The sequence below is a fragment of the Papio anubis genome, unplaced genomic scaffold, assembly GCF_008728515.1.
Source record: "Papio anubis isolate 15944 unplaced genomic scaffold, Panubis1.0 scaffold328, whole genome shotgun sequence".
Classification (NCBI taxonomy): Eukaryota; Metazoa; Chordata; class Mammalia; order Primates; family Cercopithecidae; genus Papio; species Papio anubis.
In genome coordinates, this window is record NW_022163408.1 from 69,194 (window position 1) to 94,026 (window position 24,833).

General features: G+C 44.8%; 1 long non-coding RNA gene across 1 annotated transcript; it reads right to left on the reverse strand.

The window, feature by feature from the left end:
- Nucleotides 1-2,551: 2,551 nt before the first annotated feature.
- Nucleotides 2,552-24,411, reverse strand: LOC116273039. Its single transcript, XR_004181546.1, has 2 exons — nt 22,614-24,411; nt 2,552-3,115 (listed from the first exon to the last, which is right to left on the reverse strand). It is a non-coding gene; the product is annotated as an uncharacterized LOC116273039 (long non-coding RNA).
- Nucleotides 24,412-24,833: the final 422 nt, after the last annotated feature.

Sequence of the window (24,833 nt, forward strand, 5' to 3'; positions counted from 1 at the left end):
TGGGCTTTGGAAGCAATAAGAAAGTTGTTTACTTCAAAGTCACAGTTTAAAAATATTCTAGTGGCACTAGTGTGGGACAGTGGAAAAAGCAAGGGAATTTGCAGTTCCAGCGGGGTTTTGCTTCCTGGCTCTGCCACTTAAAAAGGAGCATGTTACTTCATCATTCTTAGCCTCAGTTTTCTAATCTATAGAGTGGGGATGATAATACCCACCAGCAGGGTGGATAGTGATGCACAAGTGAAAATGATCTGTAAAATGGGGCATATGCAAATGCTGGCTTTGCCATTGTTATTATAGTTATTGTGGCTGGTCCCTTGCAGACACAAGGGGTGGGCGGTGGCGGGGTCAGCAGCAATTTCCCAAAGGGAAGACAGGCAGGCTTATGGTGGGGACAAATTTGCCCCGCCCTCAAGCCAACTAATCTAAAAAGCCTCCCCCTCCCCCACATCCCCCTCCCCGCCCCCGCCCCCGCTGATCGGTCTTCCAGGCAATTAGAACAGCCCCAGGGCCTGAGCACAAAGTCTTCCTCAGTGGGTGTCTTGAACTGACTTTGATCTGTAACTACCCCCCCAATTCCCCGCGGATCAATTGTTTTTTTTTTTTTTTTTAGGTTTATGTATTTATTTTTTTCTATTATTAAAGTAAAACGTGCCCACTAGAGAAAACTTGGAAAATACTGAAAAGTAGAAAGAAGAAAAATAAAACTATCCTTATACCTTCCTCCTCCACAAAAGCCCACTTCGGTTAATGTTTTGGTACATTTCCCTTCCGTCTTTTTTTCCTCTATGTGCTTACAATAATTCTGGGAGGAACAACTTTTAATTTGTGTTGCTGGTTTTGTGGACACCATGCCTACCTTTGGGGGTATTTCAATGTTAATTTTGAAATATTGAAAATAATTCCTGCTTTTATCCATGGATTTTTTTTTTCCCCCGTAGAATTTTCTACAAGAATCCAATAAGAAGGAATCTTGAAGGCCATTGAGGCGGTGCCCTCTCTTGGGAGCAGGCCCAGCCTCCGGAAGGCCTGGAGTTGGTCAGTTCAGCAGCCTGCTCTGGTACTTGTACGGCCAGAGCTGAGGCAAGAACTAGGGCTCAGACAGGCAGTGCCAGCCTGATGAGGAGAGGCAGTGTGGGCTGCCCAGTGGCAAGAGCTCCCTGGCCTCCTCTGCCACTCTCCCCCACCGGGTAGCATATCTTCCCAGATGTGGTCATTGAAACGAAAATGGGGCACCAATTTGCTATCACTGTTTACCTGTTGGCTGCTTCTCAGGGCTGAGGCCTTTACAGGGATTTGACTGACAGCTTTGGGGGTGGGACCCCCTGAGAGGACTGGGATAGGGGACTGGAAACCAGGCTAACGGAGCGTTTGAGATGGCAAGCCTTGGTGAGTGGTCTCTTGCAGGCTGATGGTTCCAGAGCTCCCGTTTGCCTGCTTCCCTGGCCTTCCCTCATCTTGAACTGCGCCATTCAGCCTCCCTTCCACACTCTTTTATTCTTTAAAAAAAAAAAATCCTTTTTTTTAGTATAAGTAAAATTGCTGTTGTTTCTGGCTTACACTGCCCTTAAGCCGAGAGTGTGAGAGTGTATAATTATAATTAGACTAGGAATACCATTTGAAGGGACTGGTATTCCTAGCCAACTAGGTGCCTTGATGCTGTTTAATAAAAGCTTGGCTTTTCCCATCCCAGGACACATTCAAGGCTTTTTCCACTCCATTCTATGGAATGCCCTTCCCCCGCTTGGAGGCCTAGGGAAATACAGCTCACCCTATAAGGCCCAACTGAAGTATCATCCTTTTAGAGACTCTCTGGGATGCTTCTCTGGCAGGGCGAGTTGCTCCCTCGTTAGTGCTCCCACAGCTCTGGGTTCATGTTGGTAACAGAGCTGGAAACATGTTGGGATCTGCTTCTTTTCCTCCTCCCTTGCCTTGTCTGGGAATTCCTAGACAGCCGGGATGGATGGGGCTGTGTGCTTGTCTCCCATCCCGGTCGCAGTAGTTGAAGGAGCTTCGTAAATATTTGGTAAATAAAATTACAATATCATGACATTTAGTTTTCTCTTCCTCATCTCTCTCATTATCCCCCATCCCCATTTTTCCATGTTGCCAACTCCCCAGAGGTTGCAGTCACCACACATTACAACTTCCTCCCCCTTTCATTATGTGCCAATTGTCTACACTCGACTGGGAAGCATCCTTTCTATTCATGGAAGTGCTCCTCTTGGATCTGACATGCCAACATGACTTTTCCATCCCTAAATCACTCCCTGGACAGGGACAGCTCCTCCCCAAGATGCCAATAAGCCCCTCTCCATGACTGCAGTGCCAGTATTCCTACCCCACCATGGACAGCCCCAGTGCAACACAGAGCTTGGCCTTCCATCCCAAGAACTTGGGCTAGGGACACAGTAGCTCCCCAGTGGGGTCAGACTCTCAGGCTGAGCCAGAGTAGAGATTGGAAGGAACAGGGTTATTCTTGACACTTCAGCGAGAAGAAAAGTTCAGAACTGTGTGTGTGCTGTCAGTGGCGCTTTACAATGAAGACAAGAGGTAGGTTTTCAAAGATTTTATTTAAAAAAACAAAGATACATAACACTAAAACAACACCAGTGGACTTCTCCCCACCTCCCAGTCTGCTGATCAGTACCCTCTCTCCCAGAGCTCCACCTGGATGGTCCTGAGGACCAAACCCTGCCTCTCAGCTGCCTCCTGCCCTACAAACTGGTGACTGCTGTCATCCAGCTTCTGATCTGTTTCATTTAAGACAATAAAAATACTCCCCTCCCCAATTCACTTAAAAATAATTTTCAAAGATTAAAAACTCATTTGTGTGTGTGTGTGTGTGTGTTTAAATAAGAACTTTAAATGTGGGATATCTCCCTCTTCCCCTAGGCCCAGTTGAGGACTCTGGGGTGCCTGCCTCTTCACCCCAGGAAGCCAGCTGCCACTTGGTGCCCCTTGGAAATTTTCAGGAAGTAATTTCTTTCAAATTTCCCCTGCAGTCACAAATTCCACAAACTGCTTGCATAAACACGCTGTCTTCATTATAGGCACCACTCCTCAGCTCTGGAAACCTGATCTCTTTCTGTCAACTAGACCACATGCTTCAGATTCCCTGCAAACAGGGGAGAAAACAAAATTCAAAGTCAGGTAATGTATGTGAATTACACCCCAATAGAGCTATTTTTTAAAAAGCACTTATATTTTGGGGCTTGTTCTCTGCTGCTCTTGGGAACTCTGTGACCTCACCATAAGGAACAAGACCAGAATAGCTTGCTGGATGATGAGGAACAAATGGCCCAGAGACCCCTGTTACCCAGGCAACCACCAGCCAATTAGTGGACATGTGATGGAGGCCTTTGACAGCCAGCTGACTGCAGACATTGGGTGTATCCAGCCTGAACCAGAAGAGCCACCCAGCTGAACTCAGCTCAATTGCCAATCTGTAGAGTCATGAGCTAAACAAATGGTTGTTTTAGGTCACACACACACACACACACACTCTCTCTCTCTCTCTCTCTCTCTCTCTCGTAACACTTTTCAGAGTTCAGACTTTACTAACCGCATCAAATCTCATGCTCCCCACCCCCAACTTTTGTTCCTTCCCTTAGCAAGCCATAACCCTCCTAGCATTTTATCTTGTGAGTACCTGTGAAACACGGATTGGGGGCTTTTCTCTGATCTCAGGCCTAAGAGTCTTTGAGGGAAATGTGATCATTTAAAATCCTACAGGACTGGGCTCTAGGAATGAAAAGTTGCTCACTTTGTCCCTCCATAGTCTTTCCCTTGCCACACTTCCCCAAGTAGAAACGCTGGACTCCAAATCCTACTGGCCACTTCTCTGAAACAGAAACAATGCTCCTGGAGGGCAGGGCCTGGCTGTCTTACTTTTGGTTGATCTCCAAAGTCTGGCACAGTGCCTCACTCAGTATGTAACTTATCTTTTCATTCTCTTAACAGGGTCTTTTGTAAAGCAGAAGTTGATTTTGATGAGGTCCAATTCCTTACCAATTTTTTTTTTCTTTTTTTGGATCATGCTTTTGGTGTTTCAACCTCCTAACCTCAAAAAAATCTCTGGATAATCTTTGATTCTTCATCTCTTAGTTCACACCTTCTTCACATCTTATGAGTTGTGAAGCCTAACCTCAAGATGTCTCTCCAATCTATCCCCTTCTTTCTGTTCCACTGTCTCTGCTTTAGTCACACCTCTTGTTACTCAGGTCACTGTGACAGCCTCTTATCTGGTCCTCCTGCTTCTAGAGCTATTCCCTGCACAGTTGCTATCTGTGATCACATTCCTTCTCTGCTCAAAAAGACTTTAGCAGGCCGGGCGTGGTGGCTTATGCCTGTAATCCGAGCACTTTGGGAGGCTGAGGCGGATGGATCACCTGAGGTTAGGAGTTCAAGACCAGCCTGGCCAACATGGTGAAACCTCGTCTCTACTAAAAATACAAAAAAATTAGCCGGGTGTGGTGGTGGGTGCCTGCAGCCCCAGCTACTGGGGAGGCTGAGGCAGGAGAATCGCCTGAACCTGGGAGGTGGAGTTTGCAGTGAGCTGAGATGGCGGCATTGCACTCCAGCCTGTGTGACAGAGCGAGACACCGCCTCAAAAAAAAAAAAAAAAAAAAAAAAAAAAAAAGAAAAAAAGACTTTAGCAGCTCCCGACCTACCACCTATGAATGAAGTCCAACTCCTTAGCGTAAATGGGCCCTATCCATGCTTTCCTGTTTCCACACCTTGGCTTGTGTTGTTGCCTCAGCTGAGGACAACCTACAGGGGACGCTGGTGTGAAGTGAGGGTCCTTCCATCTGTAAGTATAGCCAGAGCTAGGGGAATGAGTGAATGCAAGGATGAACAAAATTCCATGTCAAAGCATTCCAACAACACATGTTCACAGGGAGGAAAGGTGGGTGCTGTACTCTCTGCTGCTCCACCTCACTCTCCAGTTACATTTGGAGGCAATAAAGAAAAACAACAGAAATAATTTTCACCAAAAGTTGACGATGAGCAATGTTGAATTGGGATAACAATAAAAATGCAAGCTTAAATAATGTCCATTGTTTCCCCCTCACATCTAGCTTTTCCAGCAGTGGGTGGCAGCCTGAGAACATTCTAAAGGCCAGCACAGGCTGGGGTCTAGGGAGACAAGAAGTTCAGATCACAGGGGGCAGACTCAATTGCCTAGAGAGGCCAAGAATATACTGTTTGTAAAGCAGGCTGGGGGCAAGACATAAGGGGCCCTCTTGATCCTTTTTTCATTTTCTTACTTTGAATCATCACATAAGTGTAAGAAATACTTTCCTTTTTTTCTTAACTCTGCCACAGAAGAAAACAAAACCAAGACAGTATAAATGGAAACTCACTTGGCCTAGAGTAAGAGATACAAAAGGGACTGGTGGGGCCTGGGGCAAAGAGGAAGGTACCTGCTGACAAAGTGGGCAGCTGCTGCTCAGCTCCAGCCACTCACCACTGTGCAGGCCTGTGGGCCCCATGGGGCCGAGTCCTTCCATTTTCCAAGAGAAGTCCAAATTTCACATTTTTATGCAATTTCCACTGTGTTAAATGTGGGCAAATGACTGACATTTTAAAAGAATATCATATGAGGCATCAAGATGAGTGGCCAAACAAAACAATTTTGGAGGCGAGATGTAGCTTGTGGACTCCCAGTTTGTGATTTCCGGTTATCTCTGAAACAGTCCTGATTTATACCTAAGGCACCCCATTTCACTCTCAAATATCCTGGTTTGGACAATAAACTATGTTGTTACTCTAGCTCTGATGTACAGGGAGTATTGAACTGGGACTCAGGGGGCCTGGGTTCTGCTGAACCACTGGTTGACTCATTTGTTTATCAATTTATTCAATAAATGTTTATGGAGTGTCTACTCTGTGCCAGGTACTTTGTTAGGTGTTGACGAACAATCTCTTTAGTCTTTCTTTTTTAAATTAATATATTTTATTTTTAGAACAGTTTTAAGTTTATAGAAAAACTGAAGAGAAAGTACAGAGAGCTCTCATATATTTCCTTCTCCTTCCCCTACAAGCAGTTTCCCCTATTATTAACATCTTGCATTAGTGTGGTACATTTATTATAGTTAGTGAATGGATACTGATACATTATCATTAACTTAAGTCCACTGTTTACATTAAGATTCACTTTTGGTCTTGCACAGTTCTATGAGTTTTGAAAAGTATATAATGTTATGCATCCACCATTAGAGTATCATGCAGGAGTAGTTTCACTGCCCTCAAAATCACCTGTGTTCCATGGACTCATCCCTCCCTTCCTTTCCCTGAAGCCTGGCAACCACTCATCTTTTTACTGTCCTATGGTTAGAATCATACAGTATGTAACCTTTTCAGACTGGCTTCTTTCAAGATGCATTTAAGTTTCTTCCATGTCTTTTTGTGGCTTGATAGCTCATTTTTTCTTAGTACTGAATAATAGTCCATGGTCTGGATGTACCACGGGTTTATCCATTCCCTATTGCAAGACATCTTGGTTGCTTCCAAGTTTTGGCAATTCTGAATAAAGCTGCTATAAACATTTGTGCAGGGCTGGACAGTGGCTCATGCCTGTAATCCCAGTGCTTTGGGAGGCTGAGGCGGGAGGATCACTTGAGGCCAGGAGTTCAAGACTAGCCTGGGCAAAATAGTGAGACCCTGTCTCTACAAAATAAAAAAATTAGCTGGGTGTGATGGCACACCCCTGTAGTCTGAGCTACTCAAGAGGCTGGGGCAAGAGGATCGCTTGAACCCAGGAGGTCAAGGCTGCAGTTAGCTATGGTTGTGCCACTGTACTCTGGCCTGGGCGACAGAGTGAAACACTATCTCTAAACAAAACAAAACAAAACAAAACAAAACAAAAAAAACCCCAAACAAACAACAAAAAAGACCTCCAAACATTCATGTGCAGGTTTTTGTGTGGACATGAGTTTTTAATTCATTTGGGTAATTACTAAGGAGTGTGATTGCTAGATTATGTGGTAAGAATATGTTTACTTTTGTAAGAAACTACCAAAATGTCTTCCCAAGTGACTGTACCATATTGCATTCCTACCAGCAATGAATGAGAGTTCCTGTAGTTCTACATCCTTAACAGCATCTGGTGCTGTCAGTGTCTTGGATTTTAGCCATTCTAATATATATGTAATGGTATCTCATTTTAATTTGCAATTCCTTAGTGACACATGATATTGGGCATCTTTTCACATATAGTCTCTGACTTAAGATGTTTCAACTTTATGACAGTACAAAAGTAATATGCATTCAGTACACTCCTCAACTTATGATGGGGTTACATCTAGATAATCCCATCGTAAGTTGAAGATACTGTAAGTTGAAAACATACTTTCCACTTATATTTTCCACTTACAATGGATTTATTGGGACATAACCCCACTGCAATAGGCAGAGGAGCATCTGCACTTACTTGCTGTCTGTATATCTTCTTTGGTGAGGTGCCTATTAATATCTTTTGTCCATTTTTATTTAAAAAAATTTTTAAAAAATTTTTTGTAGAGATGGGGTCTTGCTATGTTGCCCAAGCTGGTTTTGAACTCCGGGCCTCAAGCAATCCTTCCTCCTAGGCCTCCCAAAGCGCTGGGATCACAGCCAGGAGCCACCACACCCCAAAAATGGGCTTGCTTTTGCCCATTTTTTAAAATTTAATTTTATTTTTTTGAGACAGAGTCTCGCTCTGTTGCCCAGGCTGGAATGTAGTAGTGTGATCATAGCTCACTTCAGTCTTGACTTCTTGGGCTCAAGTAATCCTCCCACCTCAGCCTTCCGAGCAGCTGGGACTACAGGCACATGCTACCATATCTGGCTCATTTTTGTATTTTTTGTGGAGACAGGGTTTCACCATGTTGCCCAGCCTAGTCTCAAACTCCTGGACTCAAGCAATCTGCCCACCTTGGCCTCCCAAAGTGCTGAGATTACAGGAGTGAGCTACTGCACCCAGCCTCTTTTGCCCATTTAAAAATTGAGTGTTTTCTTATTGGTGAGTTTTAAGAATTCTTTGTATATTTTGGATAGAACTCTTTTACTGGATATGAATTTTGCAAATATTTCTCCCAGTCTGTGGTTTGTCTTTTTATTCTCTTAATCTTTTTAATGTGGAGCAGTGTGGTCCAATAGAACTTTCTTGGATGATGTGACCATCCTACAGCTATGCTGCTCAATATGGTAGCCACTAGTCACATGTGGCTATTGAGCACTTGAAATATGTCTAGTGCAAGCGCGGAACATAATTTTCTATTTTGTTTAATTTTAATGAACTTAGCCACATGTGGCTAGTGGTGAGACTATATTGGACAGAGCAGACATAGAACAGTCCTCTTGTGCCCTTTTTTTCCTTCATGACGTTGACTAGGGGTCATCCTTATTGCTCCTTTGTTTACAACCTTCCTTTTCAATCTATGAGCAAGTCCTGTGGATTCTACCTCCAAAACAGATTCCAAATCTACCTCCTTCTTTCCACCCTTCACTGCTGCAACTGTACCCCAAACTATTCTTGCCCTTTACATGGATGATTCTAATAGCCTCAAGACTGGTCTCCTTGCTTCCTTCCTTGTCTCCTACAACCTATGCTCTATATAGCAACCAGAGTATTTTGTTAATACTTAGGTCAGACCGCATCACTCCTATGCTCAAATCCCTCTAACAGCCTCCAATCACAATAAAATCTAACTTACTCACCTGCAGGGGCTGGTCCCTTGCCTCCTCTCTCCTACCACCACCCTTCTTGCTCACATGAGTCTTCTTTGTGTGGCTTGAACACAGAAATCATTTTTCCCTCTTAGGGCTTCTCCTGTCTTTGAACTTGCTCTTCCTTCTGCCTGGAACGCTCTGTCCTGGCTATCCGCATTTCCAACTCTTCTCATCACCTTTGTCACCTTGAGTCGACAGGTCTCAATCCCAAAGTCACTTCTGAGAGACCTTAGGACCACCCAAGCTAAGGAGCCACCCCCTTATTCAGTCCTTTTCTGTCACATGATTCTGTTTTATTTTCTTCAATTCACTTAGCACACAGAAAACTTCTTGTGTGTTTGTTTCCTTATTTGCTCACTGTTGGCTTCCTCTCACCAGCTCTATGAGGGCAGGGACCTTGTCTGCTGTCTTGGTCATTACTCTACTGTTAGCACCCTCAGTAGTGCCTGATGCCTAGTAGGTGCTCAGTACCCATTGATTGAGGGAAAAGACATCTGTAGAGCTACAGGGCAGCGATCAAGCACTTTCCCATTAAATTCCCAGAGGCTTAAAGCTTGGTCATTGCTCTTAAGGACCTTATAAATGTGGTTAAGGTGAGCAAACGCATGCTAACGAAAGGAGAACCAGGCTAGGATACATAAGTTCTGAACACAATCAGTATCACAGCAGTTTGGAGGGATGCTGGTGTGATCTCAGGAACCCTTGGAGGTTGGGTGACATCACAAAGGAACAGAGAAGTGAATTTAGGACTGTTGAAAAGTGTTTCCAAAACTTCTGTCACATGAATACCTCTTTTAGGAATGTTTTTATATCTACTTAACAGCTGTATTAATAGTCACCATGATATATATACACACACACACACACACATACACACATATATATAAAATTTATTTTTATTTTTTGGGGGTATTAACTCACTTTTAAACTTCAGGCCAAGCCCAGTGACTCACGCCTGTAATCCCAGCACTATGGGAGGCCGAGGCAGGAGGATCCCTTGAGCCCAGGAGTTCGAGACCAGCCTGGGGAAAATAGGGAGTCCCTGTCTCTATTAATTTTTAAAAAGAAATTTTAAAAAATAAGAAAAAAACTTTAATACCTATTTTGGCCTCATCTATCATAAGCAGCAATAATAATAATAATAGACAACTTGCTTATTACATTTTAAAACATATGTTAAAATAAATATGACTATTAAAATTAAAAATGTCTTTGTGTCACCTCAGATTGTCTGTCATATAGAGGAACGTGAGGCACATCTTGAGAAAAATCATTGTAGGGATTACTCTTGGGCAGCCGGTGTCCAGGCTGTCCTGCTGCTGGCAGGCTCTGGTATCTGAGAATCTTAGATGGTGTGCACCCCCACTCTCATCCAGCTATTCAGCTCCCTCAGTTGACTCAATCTGCTCCATTTTTCTGTCTATTTATTGCCTAAGCCTTTGCCGATGTCTACAATGGCCTAGGCCCTGTGCTGGGTGCTGCGGTCACAGAGGGGATCAAGACAGTTCTTGCTGTGAAGGAGTTCTCGGCCTAGTGAGGAAGACATATATGGAGGCAAACACGTAGTCCACAGTAGCAAGGTGATACAAGTCTAGTATGTACAGAGTGCTGTGGGCAGAAAAAGAGGGCACAGAAGTTTCACAGGGCAGGTGGTTTATTGAAGGGCAAAGGAGGGAAGAATGTTCCAGGCAGCAGGAACAGAGCAGGATGTATAAAGTCAACTGCAAAGTTTTTGAGGTCAGGATACAGGATGAAGATCAGGGACGGGGGCAATGCAGCTGGAGAGGTGGCCAGAGGCCATATCAAGGCCAGAGCCTTATCTGAGAGGCCATGGGGAGCCTCTGAGGGATTGTCAGGAGAGCAGGGGATCTGGTGGGATCCAGGGCTAGAGCAAGATTTCCAGCTGCTGCCCCATCATGGCCAGGTCCAAGGACTTCATTTTCTACCTGGGAACAATTTCAGTACCAAGGGTTCCTATGAAGCCTTGGGCATGTGTCGACATGGATGGCTGGTGTAATTTTTAGCTCTTAATGGTCAACTGCATTGCTTGCCTTGGAATGTAGATTCCTCCTGTCATCAGAGAGCCTTTTATTGACAATTAAGTAAAACCGCCAATTACCACTTGTCTGCCTCTGACCTGAATTAGAACCTGAGGTTGTGGATTAATCCCACCAGGCTTCTGACATTTACAGGATACCAGCACTTAGAGGATATTACCCTGATGGTTAGGGTGCTCTGGTCTTAGCTCTCAAGGCACTACTGCAGTCTCAAACGGAATCGAAGCAATTTCTAAAATAGCCTATGATTCATTTTTTCTCCCCTCCTGTGCCTAAATCTGCTGGCTTCATGTGGAGGGATGGGCACAAGTAACTGTAGAGGTGACATCACAGGAGTGGGCTGCTTGCCTGCCAGCCAGCTTGTGGAGCTGGGCCCCGGCAATTGTCTATCTGCTGGGCTGGGCAATGCCTCCCAGCTGTTTTGGAGACAGAGCTCCGAGGTTCTTTGGTCGATGTGCCTTCTCCACATTTCTTTTTCTCAGACAAAAATTCTGGGCTGGGAAATCCAGGATAATGGGAATAGCAGTGGCAGGAGGAATAATACAGCCTTACATCTGTATAATGCTTTAGAGTTTGAAAGCTATTTGCTCTATTTTGCCCCACCCAAACACCAGTGGGAAATGGAAGCTGGGATTTTCGACTTGAACTGGAGACCAACTCTCGCTCTCTTGCACAAAAAACCTAAATGCTAACATCCCCTATTCACCTCAAGGCATATCATGATTAGGCCTTGGATGCCACCAGAAGGTCAGAGAGGCTCCCTTCAGCTTCTAGGTGCTTCCTGGAAGATAAATTCTCCAGGACAAATTGCCTGGCAGGCACAATCTATTAACTATGCCATCCTGATTGAGCCAGCAAGCAGTGCCAGTCTCAGCACTGCCAACTCCTTCTGCACACCCTGGTTTACAGTCCCAGTGGTCCCAAAGACCTTCACTGGAGCCAAAGGCACAGTCGCTAACTGTGGAGCCCTGAAGGTAGGGTGTGTCACAAACATCTGGAAGTGCCAACAGCTGCCAGAGAGCTCAAGGGCCTGTGAAAAGAAAACCCACAATTCAAGTAACATCAGCTATCACTGTGGATCCTGAAGTGAAGGGTCACTGAGCCCAGCCGTGAACAGCTGAAGAGCGGGTTAGAGGGATTCTTTTCTTGGAGGAGCCATAAAAATTGTTCTGTGGTGGTGTCATGATTGCTTTGTGATCATTCAGCATGTGAGCCCAGCATGGCTTGGTGTCCCCAGTGCCTTATTGCCATAGTGAACATGAGAAGTCTCCTCTGGCCCAGCTCCCTTCCTGTGATCTTCCCCAGGATCATGGTCGCCAGGCTGGAAGCCAAAAGAGTGGCATACTCTTGATTGGCCTTCCTGGTTTTAGATTAGATTTCATTGTCACTAGTGTGCGTGTATGTGTCGGGGGATGAGGGTGGGGGTTGGAAGCAGTGAGCCATAGATGCTCAGCAATATTGTGAGAGCAGCAGGTGCTCCTGCTATTGTTGCTGCCATAGCTGCCACCACCACTACTATCACCAAAATGAATCCAGGATGACCTTGTGTAAGACCACAGTTGCTGGTCAGTGCCATGAAAATGTCATCTGTGTAAACCAAGATGCTTGTACTTGGGCAGTTCTGTCTGTCAGAAATCTTGGTGGGGTATAAAAGTGACCCTCTTGAAAGTTGAATCTGTAAATGCATATGTGGAAAGTGACTGTCAGAACAGAACATCACCACCTCCAAAGCAGAGAGCCCTCCCAGAACTTGTTTTCCAGCTCACGGCAGAAATGTGCACCTATGAAAGTAGATTAAGAATCACCGTCTCAGCCTGTTTTAGAGATGTGAATAAAAATCTTGGCTTGGGACTGCCTTCTCTCTGGTTGACTGATTTTTCAATTGATTTGTATTTATTAGCTAATGAAATTAAAGTTGTAAAAATGATAACAGAAACACAATAAATCTCTCCCACAACTGGCTGTTTCTATGTCACTATGGTGCATTCCTCACTTTGATTACTTCAAAGTCTATTATTTTGTTTTCAATTATTCTGTTTTTCTGGCACTGGAGAAAATCAATTTGTTTTATTTTCTCTTATTCATGCACTCAATTATGCTCTTCGGGCACATTTAATCACTTTGATGTTTTCATTTTATGGCCCGTCTCTAGGCACTTCAGCTGCATTGCTGCCAATGGGCAAGCAGGACTAATTTGCATGTCACAATAGACTTGAAATTCTAACTCAATTTAGAAATCTTTGTGAAATCTCCCTCCAAAATGTGCTTGGAGCTGCAAAGAGGCAGAAGAATGTTGGCAAACCAGGAGCCTGTAAAGATGCTTTCCTTTCTCAAAAGACTATGAGCTCCTGCATGACCCGACCATGGCTTGGGGAAGTCCCTGTCCAGGTACAGCAGAAAACCATGGGATGGGAGGTCTGCAGACCTTCCTCGGGAACTCTGTGGTGAGAATCCTGCAGCAGCTGCCCCTCCGTGGCAAGGCCAAGGAGGCTAGGCCCACTTACTCTGGCAGAAAATGACTCTTAGCACTGCTGGATTTGGTGGCTGTGCTCAAGACAGCACCTGAATCTCAGTTGGCTAAAGGGCCTCCGGGTAGACTGACAAAGTTGTCAACAGGCATTCCAAAACCCTGAGTGGTTTGCCTTATTTTTCCTAATAATTTCCAACCTTCCTTCTACCCCTTGATCATTTTAGAGCTAGAAGCTGGAGGGGAATGAGCAATACAATTGCTTTGGGCATGTGCTTTGGGCATGTACTTTTGGCACACAAGCAAAAAATGCTTAATTAAACATATTAGAGGCCTCCAACTACTCTTTGAATATTCTTGGCTTGTTTATGTAACAATCAGCAGCTCTGCCAGGCAGAAGGAAAATTCCTTATTTCCTCTTCTAAGCTTTGGGTATGATCCTCAGTGTCTCAGGTGGAATCCTAGCTTCCGTACTTACCTGCTGTGTGACTTTGTACAGGCTAATTAACTTCCCTAGGCCTCAGTTCCTACATCTATTAAATGGGGCTAATAATATTATATATATTAGAGACTGATCTGCTTCCTAAACTTCTATACTGTCAAGAGTTTGGCCATATTCACATACTGCCTATGTGGACTTTTCTTATACAGACATTAAAAAAAAACCCAGCCTCATCCTAAGCAATATCTTTGGAACCAAAGAGTTTGATCTGATAATTATATTTCTTTTTAATACACATTGAAACATATATCTATATTGAACATACTAAATCCATTTCGCTTGGGGTCTTTGATCTTGCTTGTCTCTTCATCTAGAATGTACTTCACTACCGTTTTTTTTTTTTTTTAAAGACAGGGTCTCACTCTATTGCCCAAGCTGGAGAGCAGTGGTGCAATCATGGCTCACTACAGCCTTGACCTCCTGAGCTCAATTGATCCTCACATCTCAGCTCCCAAGTAGTTGGGACTACAGGTATGCGTCATCACACCCAGCTCAGTTTTACATTTTTTTTTGGAAGAGACAAGGTTTTGCCATGTTGCTCAGGCTGGTCTCAAACTCCTGGGCTCAAGTGACCTGCCTGTCTCGGCCTCCCAAAGTGCTGGGATTACAGGCGTGAGCTACTGTGCCCGGCCGAATGCAAATTTTGTAAATCTCCTTCCCTCATTTCATTGATCTCTGTTCCCAAATGTCACCGCCTCAGAAAGGCCTTTACTGAATAGCATCCCTCGTAATTTATCAGTAAACAACATTAAATATTTATTTAGTTGTTTATTGTCTATCTTCCACACTAGAATGTAATCTCCATGATGGGCAAGGACTTTATTTGGCCTATTTCCTTTACTATTTTAAGAGACAGTATCTCACTATGTTGTCCAGGCTGGTCTCAAACTCCTGGGCTCAAGTGATCCTCCTGCCTCAGCTTCCTGAGTATTTGGAACTATCAGCCCAAATACTGAGTATTTGGAACTATCAGCCCACATCACTGTGCCTGGCTTATCTATTCTATTGACTTCTGTATTGCCAGTGTCCAGAGTAGGGCCTGGCACATATTCACACTAAACGGTTACTGTTAGGCTTCCCTTTCATTCCACCAGGGTGGTGTCAAAGAAGGCAGAGTAGAAAGCCAGGACTTTCCTTCTTTGCTCAATGGCAAGGAGGCCCACCCACTGCTATGTCAGTAGAGGCCAAATGGGGAGCAATAAAAAGATGCCGTTCCCATTTTTGGCCAGGGTGGTATCAGTAGAGGTCTACTGGAGAGCCGGAATTTTACTCCATCCAGCAATACTGAGGTGCCCTTCTTCTGCCCAGGGTGTCCATGGTGGCTGAGTAGGGAACCTAGGCTTTTACCCCCCACCTGGAGGTAATAGGGTAGTGCCCTCCGCCCCTGCCAGCATGTATTACTTTTTTTTTTTTTTTCCTGACTACAAAAACAATACACGCTCATGGTAGAAATTTTGAAAAATACAGAAACAGCATAAAAAAATAAAAATCATCTATAATTCCAGTTCTAGATAACTACTGTCAAGGTATATTACTTTGGTAAAGTATCATCAAATATGACTACTGTTAGCATTTCATTCTTGTGTTTTTCTGTGCATATCCCCTCTCCCAAAACACACACTAAATACAGTTACAAAATTGAGACTACATGGTAGTAAGCCACTTTGTATCCTGTTTATTTCACTTAACATTGTAATCATGAACATATTCTAGTGTCATCAAATTATCTTTAAAAATTTGCTTTTTAACTGGCTGCAACAGATTTTTTCATGTAGATACACTGTATGGAATTAGTACGAGACCTCAAGTTCAATACATCAAAAGAGAACACATCAAGTATATGTTTCAGTAAAGCTATGTTCCCTCCCCCAAGAGCTTCCCATTTCAGTTGGTATCCAGGCTGGAAATCTCAGAGTCACCTTTACTTCTTCCTTTCTCCCCAATCCTCTATAAATGGCCTACCTCCCAGTGCTGGTGATGATACTCTCTTCATAATAGCTCTCAGTCATTTCTTCCTATTTTACCACCACTATTCTAGTCGAGGACCTTGCAGTCTCAATCTTGCATTACCATCACCATCTATCCCAAATATCACTGTATCATGTGGTGCTCTAATTCCAGAACCTAGAATGACTTCCACTTTACTGTGGATATGAACTAGTCAGCCCGAAATTCAAGGGAGCCTGCAATCTGCCCCCTATCCCCACCCTTCTGAATCTCCCTTACTTACAAGTGCATCCCTACTCTGATCTATTCAAATCCTCCCAGCCTTCTGAAAGCAGTCTCCCTAAAGTCTTACTGCCCAGTCTCTTCTATATATAGTATCAGACCTTGTTATATTCTGATATGTCCAAGGGGCTTAGTTTTGTTTCCTAACCTAAATTTCTCAACTATTTATCAGGAGGAGGGATCATGTCTTAAACACCTCGTATATCTCCCAATGGCACCAGCTTGAGTGGGGTGGGGTTCAAAAATATATGTGTTGATTGCTTGAGCTGGGCTTTAAAGTGGAGACACAATCATATCTCTTAAAGTTAAACTGCTTCTGAAGTTCACTTTGGGAGCCTGAGCAGGGGGAAAGGTTTACTAGTGACTGGAAAAAAGCAGAGGGGAGAGATGATGAGTAGGTGTCACAGGGCAATGCTGCCACGGAGAAGAGGGCCACCAGGTCTGGGTTCAAATCTTGAGTTTATCACTTACTTCTTGTGTGACTAGGGCATGTTACACAACGTCTTCGGGCGCCGGTCTCCTACCTCATAAGGAAATTGCGAGGTTAAATGAGATCATGTATGTGAAGTACCCAGCTCAGGGTTTTGTGCTGTACCCTGTCAATATCAGTAGTTCCCGCCTCACAGATTTAGGTAGAAATTTCAAGTCTTCATGAGTAATATGCCAAGGGTTTTCATGGTTTGTTAAAAGCTGCTGTCTAAGTTACTGTAACTTTGGGGAGCAGTCTCCATTTTTATTTTAGGATTAAATTTTTTTTTCTTTTTTGTAGACAGGGTCTGGCTTTGTCGCCTAGGCTGGAGTGCAGTGGCACAGTCACAGCTCACCGCAGCCTCAATCTCCCTGGGGTTAAGCAGTTCTCCCACCTCAGCTTCCAGTGTAGCTGGTACTACAGATATATATAACCATGTCCGGCTAATTTTTATATTTTTTTGTAGAGAAAGGGTTTCACCATATTGTCCAGGCTGGTCTCGAACTCCTGGGCTCAAGCAATCCACCTGCCTCAGTCTCCCAACGTGCTGGATTACAGGCTCGAGCCATGGCGCCCGGCCCAGAATTTTTAAAATTTTTAGCATGACATTTTTATAACTTATTTTTCTGTTTAACAACAACAACAATAACAATGACGACAAGAAGCCTTTCCATCTCTTATACTCTTTAGTGAAACAAGAAAGAGAGGAACCTGCTTGATGAGGAAGTCCAAGTTGGCGGTAGAGTCCTGGAAAGGACCACAGGGAGATGACGAGGAAGAAAGAGCCAGCAGGGGACAGGAAAGAGAGATAAAGGATGGACATCGCAGATATTTTCACCTGAAGTCATGCAAATTGGCTCAGGTATCCTCCAAAACCCTGCTCCGAAGTCCTTCCAAGAAGCCCTAAAGCAAATGGTCAGTTTATCCTTGGGACCAACCCTACCTTTCAACTTATCCTCATGGCTTCTCAAGAAGTAAGAGACAGTGTAGAAGGAAGCCAAGTTTCCATGGTATAGAGTCCCACCATGCAGGAGCACTGCTTCAAGCCTGGGGCTTCAGCAAGCCTTGAATATGCCCAAACCTGAGCTCCAATTGCTAGTCCCTAGAAGGATGACAATCTCGGATGTCAGGCTGCCAGAGGAAGCGCTGCTTATACCCAGCACAATGGTTCGCCTAAGAATATTACCAGCAAATGTGCAAAGGGTCTCAGATTGGGGCTGTGGAACTGCAAATGACAGGCTGGGTCTGGTGGCTACAGCACATTTCGGGCAGCAGGAGCTGGGTGAGCTGGCTTCTTCTACCTTCTGTCCATCTCTTTTCCTTCTCTACTCATCTCGAAAGGGAGCTAGAAGCTTCAGATTACAGTATGGTGGGGGAAGGGGCGGGGCCTAGGGAGGGCTACAAAGCCTATATCAGGCGCCAGAATTTCGAAGGTTGCCCAAGACTGTCTTCTTCCCATTTCCAGGGAGTCATGAGACTTCAGGTGTTTAGGATTAGCCACATGGAAGGAGCTGGGCATGTAGTGTGAGGTAGGAGGGTTTACTGGGGCGATTGGAAAGAGCAGACAGGATGACGAGTAGATTTGACAGAGCAATGCTGCCAAGGAGAGGAGGGAAATAAAGGTCAAACAGCCTGACTCTGAAGCTCCACTCCAGGCCTGGGTTCCAATGTCCCGCCCACTGCTTATTAGCACAGTGTATGGCACACAGTAGGTGCTCAGTAATTATTTGCTGGATGAATAAAGGCGATCTTGGCCAAGTCACCTATCCTCCCTGAGCCTCAGTTCCCTTATCTGTAGGATAAATAGTAGCTGTTCTTCTTATTTCATCTGTGTTGTTTCTATCCACACCCGTATCAGTTTGTTAGGTTGCCATCCTAAGGCTCCTTCAATAAGGGAAAGAAAGGGCAGATGCATGCAAGGCCTTTTTTTTTTCCCTTGTGTCTTTTGCCTCCCCCTTCCCTCCTTGTCCTCCTTACTTCCTGACCTTGTTTGTTTCTTTTTCTCTCCCAGTCAAACCTGGGGAATAGTTCCGGGAACACAGAGCAAGTGTTGAAACCTCGGGTCACAACTGTAACACATTCTCACAAATGCACAACTCCCCCACTCCTGCTCCCCAAGAGAATTGGGCCTGGGCTGCAGTGTGGAGCTCTGAGTCTCCTAGGGGCCTCCACTTGATTCGAATGTCATAAGTACCAGAAACTAGAAAGCCTCCTACCTTTATCTGCATTTCCCCATGCAGAGCTAGCCAGGCTTGGGGAACTAGCCCTCCCTGGGGATTAATCATATCAGCATTATTCCAACTCTGGAAGGTTCACCGTGAGCCAATTCCTCTAGAGTACATTCACCAGAGGAAAGGCAACCAGCTTTAAGCATATGAAGATGGTGCAAGGATGATTTTACAGTAGTAGTCATGAGCTGGACGGAGCCATCCGCTCTCTAACCTATACTTTCTTATGAACAACGACACATGCCTTCAAGATAGCTCATTGGCACGAGAGGAGTTTTTCTCTGTGTGAAGCTAACAGCTTGAATGGACTCTCCATGGTTTTGTGGGTCTTTTTTCCTTTCAGAAAGACTAACGGGCAGTAAAGATGGGAAAGGTGAGGTCTAAATTTGCCTGTCCTTCAGTCATCCTGTGGCATGTGGAACACATCTCTGTAAGATGAATCTTCTCAGGTTTGATTTCCAATAGGCTACAATCTCATCTTTTGTGCTTCTAAGGGATGTGGCAAGAAAGAGAAAAAGCCCAAGCTTAAAGGCTGAACAAATTCAACCAGATATGCTGGCTGAACTCCCTCACATAGAGTGGAGCTGAATCCATTCATTCCCTCATTGCCATCTTACCTCCCCAAAGCAATCTGTGTCACATCCTACTCTTTGTTTTTCATGGCGTGAGGGGAGGTGGAGGGGAGGCACAGTGAGAAATGGCCAGCTTCACTGAGGTTTTTATATGCAAGAACAAATAACAGTCTTGTAGACGGGTTCAGGAAAATTTTTCAGAATTCAGAAAATCCAGCAGCCTTTCCACACTGACCATTGTCATGGCAACGCACTATCTGATGGCAGCATGCGTCACCATGCTGGAGGGGCACAGTATCAGTATAGCAGGTTAGCCTGGCCATTTTTAGCAACATTTGGACTTCTTTCTAGCCTCGTTTCTTAAAGGTTTAGCTGAATTTCTCTTTGGTTCTGAGCTTCTGTGTTCTGCTAAATTTGCATGGCTAGAAAACAAGACTTTGTCAATATGAAAGGGATGGCTAAATGGAAAGTCTGAACATTGCTAGTATTCTATAGCCACTCCACTTGCTGTCTACCCTCTCTGGCTCCTCCTCACCCACTCTTAGCCATGTAGTTTCTCTTCTTCTCTGCATCAATTCTTTCTTATACACGGCATCACCTCCCCACACCCAACAACTGTGACTCATCTGCCAACCCCTGCACTCTCACCATATTCTTTCTTTTTCTATTTTCTCTTTGTAATATACAGCATCCTAGAATCTTAGGGTTGGAAGGAGCCTTAACAGCAATTTAGTCCAATCACCCTCCCCCAAGGCAGGGGCCCTCTACAATATGATAGCCTAGGGATTGTCTAGCTTCTATTTGTATATCTCCAGTGACAGAGACCTCATGCCTTTCTGGGCAGTCTGTTCCACTTTGGATAGTTCTAATTGTTAGAAAATGTCTTCCTTCTATTGAATGAAAATCTGCCTTTTTAAAATATCCATCCATGGGTCCAGCTCTATGCCTTGTGGCCACATAGACCCTGTCTATGCCCTTTGCTCTGTGACAGATATATGGAGTAGAGACCACATCCCCGAGTCTTCTCCAAAAGGTCCCAGCACCTCCAACCAGACCTCTTGGAGCCTGGGCTCCAGTCCTCTCCCCAGCCTGACTGACCTCCAGGAACATGCTCCTATTTGTCTAGAGCCCTTTAAAATGAGGTCGATACTGCATTAGCATCTCTGGAGGCCACCTTGCCCTGGTGACTCATACTGAGCTCCGAGTTGACTCAAATCCCTAATTCTCTTTTAGCAAAATGCTGCTAAGCCATGTTGCCCCAATTTGTATGCAGGTAGTTGCTTTTGTAGGACCCAATTCCTGGTCCTTATGTTTTCTTCCAGTTTGATTTCGTTGTGTTACAATCAGAATATTGCTTTAACCTGTTAGGATCTTTAAAAAGCTTGACTTCCATGTAATTTTCATGTCCTTTAAGATCTATTATTTTTTTCATCAACCCTTATCCCAGCCTTTTATCTCAAATCTCTGTTTGATTTTCTGCTCTTTTAGGGTTCTTACCTTTCCTCATTCTCTTCCCTTTGCATTACCTTCCTTATGTCTTCTCTCACTTGTCATTTCCATTTCCTCATTAGCAAGATGCCACCACTCTCTGGAGCTATGTGCCTGGGTATGTGTGCAGGGAAGCAAGGGCATACACATATCTGCCAATATGGAGGTGTGAGCGAGTAGCTGCAAGGCTTGCTTAGTTTCCCTGTTTCTATTGCTTTGTCTGTGGCTCTACCAGGATTTAGAGCCTGAATGGGGGAAAACGGCAGAGTTGAAGGAAGAAGGGTAAGAGAAGCTGGTCCAGGATCAGTTCTGAGGAACACAGGACATGCACACCAGGTTTGAGGGGAGCAGGGAAAACTAGGGCTGGATGGCTAGTGTTCATCAGGGCTGCAACACAGTGAGAAGGACTGGAGAAGGGCCAGGAGTGGAAGGACTTTGAAGGCCTTAAAAGTTGGATAAGGGAGGAAAATTTGGTTAGGAAGCAAGGACTTGTGGGGTCAGTAGCCACTAAGAGGTGAGAGGGAGTTAGCTTGAAACTATAGGGTTGGGAGAAGGCCAAGGGCTAGGGGACGCCTCAGAGGGGACAATCAGCAATGCTGTGAGAATAACCTTGAGAGTCTATGACTTCTTAGCTTAGAAACTTTTCTCTGGCTAAATGAGCTCAGGACATGAAGACTTTGCTGCTGTCATATACTGGGCTCTGCTAGTAGATAGGGGCATTAATGTAACCTGCAGCAAAGACTCTCTGAGTGTAGTGTTTCCACGGACTAACTCCAGCATAGAACAGGCCTCCTTTTGGTGTTGGATTATATTCCAGTGAGGGACTCAAAGGTAGGAGAACTGGTGCTATCTTGGTCATTTTATGAATAAACATGGGAATTTCCCTGTCCAGGATGGGCAAAAAGATACCCTTGGCCTCTTAACTCTGGCAAATAATTAGGATCTTAAAAATATACATATGTATATGTACATTTAATTAAACAGGAAAATGGGTGCCAAAAATACTTAATGCGAATGGTAGATGAAGTGAGTTGTGAAGAAGCAGCTGGAGTTGAGAGGGGGCCCTACTGGAATGCTGAGGACACTGACCCCAAACAGCCAGTGGACAGTGGGATCAGGAGGGCAATGCCCTGATGGCTGCCACTTCCCCTCCACCCCGAGGCCAGAATGATTCCAGGCCAGCCTTGGGGAAGGGAAGGAGGCTAGGACAGGAAGGAGGCTAGGCCAGCAGCCCATCTGCAGTACTCTGGCTGAGTCCAGGGAACCCACTCCCAGGGCATCAGAATCGCTGTAGTTCCACATTCTTTCGAGGCTCTACTGGATCAAGGACTCATACCTACTGGAACAGAATGTCTGTGAGCCCCCTCCCCACCCCCAGTAAGTCTGAATTGACTTGAATTTTCCTTTTTTTTTTTCTGGGGACAGGGTCTCTCCCAGGCTGGAATGCAGTGGTGTGCATATTGCTCAGGTTGGTTTTGAACTCCTGGGCTCAAGCAATCGTCCCGCCTCAGCCACCCAAATTGCTGGGATAACAGGCATGAGCCACGGTACCCGGCCAACTTTTCTCATCTTAAAGAGTGCTTTACTATTGGCCTTTTGAAAGAAAAAGGGTCTCAGGGAACACTTTAGAATTGATTTTCCCCTGGCAGTGCCAAAAGCTGAACCCTTTGTCCTTCTGAGGTGACATTAGCCAGCCAAATGACAATCCCAACCAGAGTGGCCAGTGTAGAATTCCAGCTACAAGCTGTCAGGCCAAGAAGAGGTTTCCCTTCCAAGTCGGTGAAATGATTAGCTACCAAAAGGCAAATGGTATTTAAGGAAGCCCCCACTGATGGGCCACCACAAACTGGGTGGAACAAGGAGGGCAGGCCTCGAGGGGCAGTGCTCACCTTTGATGTAGTTGAGGATTTGCTGGATTCGGTGGGGCTCATTGCGGTCTGGCCGGCAGCTTGGCGTGATTTCCAGCACATAATCAGGACCATATGCTGTGAAAAACTGTAAGGAAAAGGGAAAGGCCAAAAAACAAACTAAGCCACATAAAACCTCCAAACCAACCACATACAAACAATCAAAAGAAACACACTACCGACAAGGCAAGGGAGGCCTCCTTGGGCAGAACAGGATGATGCAGCAGGAAGCTCTGCCTTGGTGGTATCACTACTCCCCTTGCTCAGACCTTCAATGATAGTCCCCTGTGAAATTATTTCGCTTGCTGTCCAACGGTCTCTCTGCTTAGGTCTCAACTTTTCTCTCCAACCTCAGCTCTTATTGCTTCCTTGTCCTCTGGCCACACTAGACTGCTTGGTGCTCTTCCAAATCACACCATGCTTTCTCTTCCCTTAGGATCTTTGCCATTGCTCTTTCCTGGGGCCTGCAAAGGCCCTCCCCCAGTCCCTGCTGCCTGTGAAAAACCTCCCCATCCTTCCAGGCGCAGCTCAAATGTCACCTCCTTCACAACGCTGTCCCTCCTTCTCCACCAACCCCAAGAGCATTCTGTTGATACTTCTTTCAGGGCCCTTAAATACACAGCGCTTGCCTGCACATCACATGCAGGTCATTGTGCTGGTTGCAGAGGGACTGTAAAGATGGATGAGACCTCCTCTGGGGTCCTCTAGGTGCTCACAGGCATATTCTGCATTGGGTAGAGATTTTTCAACATTGACCCGATCTCCCCACACTGGACTGTCAGCTCCCTGAAGGCAGGCAGCACCTGTGTCCTATTCATCTCCTTGGTCCTCACAGACCATGGCAACTGCCTGTTGGTTTTGGTTGCCTTGAATTCCCTGGCCCAGGAATGGCAAAGAAGTCTAGTTTCTCTATTTTAATTTTTCTTTCTCTATAGTAGAGTTTATTTGTTTTTTAATTCAGGGAATCAAAATAAATATTTGTGGATTCTATTTCTAGCTTGGTAGATGACTCCTTGTGACCATTGGGAAGTCACAATATCTGATTCAGCTTCTCTGGTAGGGCCGACTTGGGGAAAAATACTCCACGACAAAGGGAATCATTCAATCGGGATAAGTCTTTGAATGGGAAATATGCAAAACTACTATTTCTGTTTAGTTTTTAACAGAAATAGTATTTGTGCACACTCTCCAGAGGGAGAGCATATGGTCCTTAATGTTATATGCTTTCAACAGTGATATTGTTAGGTGGTAAGTAAACCAGGGAAATTCAAATTCCATCAAAACAAAATGGTACAGAGGGCATGAAAAAAGGATCTTCATACGCGTCATGATTTTGATGCCATTCAAAGAGCTTCTTAAAAATAATCCAGAGTTATTGCCATTGTCACCAAATTATCCTTGTTAAGAGTCTGGATGTACATCTGGCACCGTGGGAGATGTTGTGGAACAATCTCTAGGGATTCTAACAGTGTCTTTGTAGAATCCATGGAAGTAATTTGATGGGGAGATGGTTTTGCACATCCATGACAGAAAACTCTACACATTTAATTAAAAGAAAAATGCCCAAGACTGTGCCAATGCTTATAATGCCCTTTGTGTGTGTATATGTGTGTGTGTGGACTGATCTAGAAAGAAAGAGGGGCTTAGGTCCTTCCTGTTGGAGTTATTACTCTCTGATACCTGAAGCCCTGAGTTCCAGAGATAGAAAAGGTTTTCAGTAGAGATTGGCTTTACCAAACCCATATGTGGAACAGACAAGAGGGATTACCTGGGGGACACATCCAGAACCAGTACCCCCTTTCCCCTGTATCATGGTTGAAGAAACTTGAGAGGCTTGGCTGTGGAAGAGAAAGCTTTAAACAGGTGTGACACTCTATCCTTAGGCGGCCTCTTCTCCAGAGTGTGTCAAGTGGTACACTCATTTCATGGGTATGGAAAGACAGGCTTAGATAGTGCAACAGAAGAAAGGCACCTGCAATGAAGAAGCTCCTCTTGGAGACCTGAAGCCCTAGCATCAACGTGCTATAAAAATCAGAGGCAGGGTACCTAGCTGAGGTAGAGGAGGAGGGAATGTTCTGCCTCCAGGTGTGAAGATGACACTGCTGATTCTCTGTCAGTGAGACATGTCATGAGCTGCTTGATTAGGGTTGAGTGTTTGGAACAACATGTCCTCACTTATGTGTGCCTATTATGCACTTACCT